The sequence below is a fragment of the Cupressus sempervirens genome, chromosome 4 (assembly GCF_028749045.1).
Source record: "Cupressus sempervirens isolate cs-2001-9-10 chromosome 4, ASM2874904v1, whole genome shotgun sequence".
NCBI lineage: Eukaryota > Viridiplantae > Streptophyta > Pinopsida > Cupressales > Cupressaceae > Cupressus > Cupressus sempervirens.
This window is the reverse complement of record NC_143121.1, coordinates 148,174,451-148,181,107: the sequence shown is the minus strand read 5'-3', so window position 1 is coordinate 148,181,107 and position 6,657 is coordinate 148,174,451. Positions and strand designations below refer to the sequence as shown.

The 6,657-nt window shown below is 33.8% G+C and overlaps 1 pseudogene across 1 annotated transcript; it reads right to left on the bottom strand.

Annotated features, from left to right (window-relative positions):
* Positions 1-3,607: 3,607 nt before the first annotated feature.
* LOC149560395 (demethylepipodophyllotoxin synthase-like) lies at positions 3,608-5,386 on the bottom strand (annotated as a pseudogene). The gene is made up of 2 exons (XR_016363681.1): positions 4,460-5,386; positions 3,608-4,362 (listed from the first exon to the last, which is right to left on the bottom strand). The product of XR_016363681.1 is annotated as a demethylepipodophyllotoxin synthase-like (transcript).
* Between the last annotated feature and the right edge of the window lie 1,271 nt (positions 5,387-6,657).

The following is a 6,657-nucleotide window of genomic DNA, read 5'->3' as shown; positions in this document are numbered from 1 at the left end:
TATTCATTTTATTTCGTGTCATTTTCAGAAGTGTTTGTTGTAGTAGGGTTGTGCAATTGTTTTTTCACTGAGAATTTTTTTCATCGGTGTCCCGGATAGAAGGATAAAATTCATGCATAAATTGAGTAAAGTTTTATATTTAGAAATCTGTATGTGATTTGATACTTGTCACTTTTTGGTTGAATTTGATTATAAGGATTTCCCTTCTATCAACATATTATGGTTGTCCCTATAGTACTAGTAATAATCAATCCTCTTCTATGGACTTAGTTTGTGGGTGTAGAGAGTTGACAAATATCATGAAGATGCTCTTTGATAGACTAAGAGTGAAAAAGAACACTTTAAAGCACCTTGATTTAGCACATGCGTTTGATCATTGTTATTATATTTTTCTCCTCAATTTAAGGGTTGCCTCTGATTATATGCTCATGTTGCATTTCTATCTAGATGCTTTACTATTATTGTGAGGTTATTATTTCTTTCATACCTATATGTGAATATTTATGTATATCAAAATTGTTAACGTAGCCATTGGAAATGGAGAAACATGTAATGTCCCTTCTAGGGTTCCTTTAATCTTTTAAAATTTGATCAGAACTAATGCATGTCTAAAAAAATTACAAAATGAAATGCTTTTATTTGACATTGATGTTAAATTAGGTGCACATTTTAACTCTTTAAAATGTAATTTTATTGTCCTTTTTCACATCCTTGCGATTAGGATTTGAAATTGAAATTGAAAGGATAAATTGATCAAAGTAATTGTCCAATGTTTTTACTAATGAGAACTATATTTGTGTCTAACTGTACTATTACCATACAAAATTTTTGATAAAATGTATTGGAAGGACCCATTCCTCAATGATGAGGAGGGTCTACTAGTTCAATTAACAAAAGTGACAAATGTCTATCAAATGACTTATAGTTTCTTGGAGCTTTTGGTTTATTGAAGATTTGATATAGTATCCAATTTGATAAACCGTGTTCACTTTTCTTTTAAATCAATCCTCAATGCACTGGATAAGTCCCAACTGCAATAATAAAAATTCATAAAATAATTTTGTCAGATATATTTTCAAGTCAATTTTATATGTATAAGAATCATATGATGATTCCTATCAATTGAAGTAACCTTATTTCCTCCTTGATGAATTTTTCAATTTCTAGATTTTAATAAATCCCAAGTCTCCAGTCATCAAGTAATTCTAGATGGAGTGATCTTCTATATTTATTGGATCCATTCTTCCAATCATGAATTTATGTCTGATTTTAGTAACTATCACTGTCTTGATTGATACTAACACCCTCAACACTATATTGAAAAATTGTTTTGATGATTCCACACTATATAAAACTACATCATCCTTGTTTGAATGATTGATTGTTGTATTTGTATTGAGCTTAAATCATGTATCAATTTCCAATTGGGAATTATAAAACTGATCTTCATATGATAATAGGAATAGTATTTCTTTATGTTTTTCCTCATATTCCATGAATCTGTTTTAGTTGGAAGTAATCCAATCTAATTGGGTTTTGACACTACTTACAACTTCTCATGTTCACTGCTGACTGAATTCCCTAAATAATATTGGAATAGAATCAATACGTGTGTTGGTTTGACAGTTAAAACACTGATTACTGGTAATTCATTTTGCAGTTCCATTGATTTTTTTATGGGTGGTTGTATTTGTCTATGCTGAACATGATGACAAAAGATATATACCCAAAAATCTATAGCTAAATTATAGCACTAAAATACTTTATTTTTGGACGCTTGGGTTGTCTGCTACATCATTTTACCATTGTTCTCCTCCGGAAAGAGAGAAAGACATCCTTTCCTATTGCTGGTCTAAGTTAAGTAATTTTGAATGGTTTTATTGAATATTCATTCGATGAGAACACATAAGGTTACAATTGATTGTATGCTTCCATTTCCAATACCTAGCATTGAGTGGCTTAATAGTTGCACCCTTTGGCTACTACCAATTAAATGAATGCTAAAGCCATTTTTAATTAAGTTTATATAGTATAAAATAGTAGCTATCACATTATATTATAATCTATCAAAAATTTATTTTATTAATTAGTTCATTTATTTTTTATTGTTCATAATTACTATTATTTATTATTTTTAATATCTTTATTTATATTCTTCTTTACTAATTGATGTTTTCATATTTATGTGAATTTTAATAGTATATTTTGTATCCTCTGGATCACTTATCACACACTCAACAAATGTCATGTTTTATACAATTATTTTGCTCAATTTTAGTAATCAACTCGTACTTGTCCATCATGTAGATGCAATTTTTAACCAATTTTAATATATTTTAATATTTCTTAATTATGCCATTTAACCGAAATCTTTTCCTTATTTTTTTGGAATTTGGAGTACCCATTAAAATCCAATATATTTGTCAACAAGACTATATGACATTTCGTATGTTTTAATAAGCTAAGAAGCATGCCAATTACATTATATTGAACATTTTCTGAAAACTAAACAACTACTAAACTATTTGAGTAAGCTAATAGTCATTAGCCTTAAATAATATCATGGGACCAAGAGTCATTGCTGAAAAAAGAGTCTGATTCTTCCATAATTCCAGTTTACACGATGCTTGCGGATTCATTGCTGGAAAAAGAATCTGATTTGTCCTTAACTTCCAGTTTAGAGGAAAACAAGCATTTGGTACTAATGTCATTGTAGTAAGATACAAGATTGTTTATCCCATTAAATCAGATTTCATAAAAGTCTATTGTCACTGTAGATATACATGACTTATGATATGAGATTGTTATTCTATTTTTCATGGATTTAGTTAGAGTTAAAATAGATATACATAAATTATGGCAAAATTGTTTATAGTAGTAAAAATTGTATCGATTAAATTTGTAAATTATATGTTTTAATGTGCAAGTGCATTTAATAAAGCAATCTTGAAATTGTAGATTTTATAGGAAGCCTTCGGCTCCTCTACAATATTGGTTGAAGGTAAAGAGAAAAATGTAGTGCAACACAGTATCCATTGGTCTATACAGGCTTGCTGAGAAATAGTGATTTTTTTTTACAAGAAAAAAATTTATGGGGCACATAGGTGAAAGAAAATAACTCGATACACGAGTCTTGTAAATAGGAAAAGAAATGATGGCGATTAAGAAACATCTCTAGAAACTCTGTTGTCCATTGTTCAGCTAAACACATTAACTCTCTTGTACTTCCCTTCCTATGTTAGGCAGGGACTCTAGCCGTGTGCGCAGCTCTTGTTTAAAGAGAAAACTTTAAAATTGAAAGGCTAATGACTAATGTTTGCTATTAGATTTACACAATCCATAAGAATGACCAATGGCTAAAAAGGCACGCCCAATTATACATTTCCTTCTTTATTTCCGTTCCTTCGTTATTTCCTTCTTTACCAAGTTTCCTTTCCTTCTTTATTTCCCTCTTTACCAACTAGCTGACCTACCATGTGAAATAAATTCATAACCAAATTTCTCCTATCAGTAATATTTCATTTGACCAAACAATCTCGTACGCTGTTCTTCTGTTCACAAATGTAAAAATAATCATACATTCTATAAACCTATACAAACTTAAATATGACTGAAACCCACAACAAAATATATAATCTTTTATTTCAGTTCGCACTTTATGTAAGCTTATATTTTACCAACCTCTCTAGACCACATCCACCAACATTCACTAAAACTCTTTATTCTCCGGAGTACACAGACCTATCAGTAGAGATGGAGGGGGAGGCGAGGTTTAATAATGGCCTCCAGTGGAATTGCCTTGTACATGGTGAACCCAATCCCCTCTGTCATGTCAATTTCGGTGTCCTTTGGAGCAGGCCATTCGAAGCTCTGAAGCAGCCGCCCCAATGTATACGTGACCATAATCAAAGCCAAAGGCATGGCCGGGCACATTCTTCTCCCCGAACCAAATGGAATCAATTCGAAGTTCTGCGCTTTTATATCAATCTCCGTGCTGCTATTGAGATATCTTTCTGGATCGAATTCCGCCGGACGCCCCCACACAGCCCCGTCCCGCTGAATTGCCCGCGCATTCACCAACAGTTGTGTTCCAGCAGGAATATGATATCCTCCAACAGTGCAGTCCTCGGTAGATTCGTGAGGGCTGAAAACAGGTCCCGGTGGATAAAGCCTCACAGTTTCTTTGACAACTGCCTGCAAATATTTCAGCTTGTGCATGTCTGATTCCTCCATTATTCGCTCCCGTCCAACATGTATGTCCAGCTCCTGCTGAACCTTACTCAATGTAAGCGGGTGCTGTATTAGAGCTGATAGTGCCCATTCAACTGTCGCAGACACCGATCCAGTTGCAGAAATCAAGCTCTGCAAGTCCAACAGACATTAAATATTTGAAATCTAACTATGGTAAACAAGATTTCACAAACGATCTGATTTAAGAGAAAGTGATTAGAGAACATACTATGGCATTGGCTTTAACCACATCGTCGTTACAGTCGGACTGAATTTCCTGGTTGTCTGTTGCAGAGATGAGAACATCAACCAAGTCTCGATCCTTCTCACTTCTCTTCTCTCGGTGATCGTCGATCACTTTCTGCATGGCCACATCTATTTTCCTCTTTAGATTCTTCACAGCGAGCTCTGTTCTATGTCAATCGACCCACTTGAGAAAAGGCAGGTAATGAGCCATATCAAATGATCCAGTTAACGAGATAAATTCTTCCATCAGCATCTTAAAGTTTTGCGCTTCTTGTAAATCTTCGGGACTGAGATCCGGCGAGAGTCCCTTGATGGCAACTATTCTGACTATGACATTATATTGCAGATCAGAGAGCCCCGCCTTGATTTTCACTGGATTGATCTGCTGTTCCCAACTCTTGAACAGCGAACGGATGAGAGTGGAATTCTCCTCTCTACGAACGTGACTGAAGGATTCGATTCTACGAGACGAAAAGAGCTGGAGTCTGCAGAGTTTTCTGATGTCTCGCCAGTAGGAGCCATAAGGAGCGAAACCGAAGGCTTTGAAATCATACCCAATATGCTTTCCTACAGACATATGCGGGCGCGAAGCAAAGGCCTTGTCATTTGTTGTAAAGCATTCTTTTGCGAGATCTGAAGAGTTGATGACCAAAACAGGGCGTACCCCAAGTTGGAGGTGCATGATGGGGCCATATATTTGTGAGAGAGACGATAGAAGTCTGTGAAAGGGTTGTTTGCTTCTACTAATTAGCAGGGGAACATGCCCAAGTATTGGCCACGATGGAGGATGCGGTGGCTTTGCGCTTTTGATTCGACTCCTAACAGAGATCGCAATTGTCAAAACTGAAGCCACTGCCAGACCAAAAATAACGAAGAGAGCTGCTTCTAACGCCATAATTGACAGCCTACATACGCTCCTCCAAGGCACACTTTGAGCTTGGCCTATTTCCGCACATGGAAAATGAACAACAGCAAAAGTTTGGAAGTTGTGAAAATCGAATATATAATTCGAAGGTAGGCAATCGATACTCTTTTCCTAGATGCTTTTGTCCACAGCTATAAGATATACATGTGAAATAGGCAGCGTTGGTCAGACATCGCCCTCACAGACGCGTACAACATTTGACAAAATAAAAAATACAACCTTACGTTTTCTCTTATTGAGTTCTTGAATTTTTTTAATAGAAGGTGAATGAGTCCAAAAAAAAAAAAAAAAAAAAAAAAACGCTCGATATAAATTATATTTATATGTACCCGCAATTCAAGAGGTTATATTTTATTAGCATATAATTATTGTAAGGATATTTTGTTTAGCTAGGTATTTGCTAACTTTCTTTCTTGTTTAAAAAAGATAAGAACACATTTTTAGAGTCTATGTAATCATATCTACCAAAAGATAAGAAAGATGCTTATTATGGGAGTCTTAAGAACATGTTTTTAGAGTCTATGTAATCATATCTACCATTTTCATTACTATATTTCTATTAAAATACCTATCACTTCCGGTCCAAGATTGCAATACTTGAAAATATATTTTTATATTTTTCAACATTATAGAAAGAGGTAAAGTATTGTATTTCTATTAATTACTTTTCTTTTTATAGTTTTTATCTTTTCATCTTATATCATACATCCTCTAGGAAAAAACAATTCTTTATATATCCTTTGTCTTGAATAGTAGGTTGGGATATGATTCCATCTTTTCATATGTTGTGTACTTTTTATAATGTTCCAAAATAGTATCTACCTAAGTTTTCAATTTTTTAGATATGTAAGACAAATAGTATGATTTAATGGGCATACCCACTATGTACACACTGTCAAAGTGACGACTTCCAAATCATTATTGCTTGTATCTATATAAGTTATTAAAATGTGACAATCTTTCAAAAACTTAACCTTCTATTGTGATAGACATTTTTATGATGTTTGAAATAGATCATAATAGATTGTAAACTTCCATGGTGGATTAAGTTCCTTAAATAGACCATGGCCATCTATTATGATGGACATCTTTTGATGTCTAAGAAGATCATGATAGATGATATCTTGCATGGTGGATTAAGTTCCATAAATAAACCATGGCTATCTATTATGGTGGATTTTTTTTAATGTCTACGAAGATCATGATAGGTGATACCTTGCACGGTGGATTAAGTTCCTTAAATAGACCATTGCCTT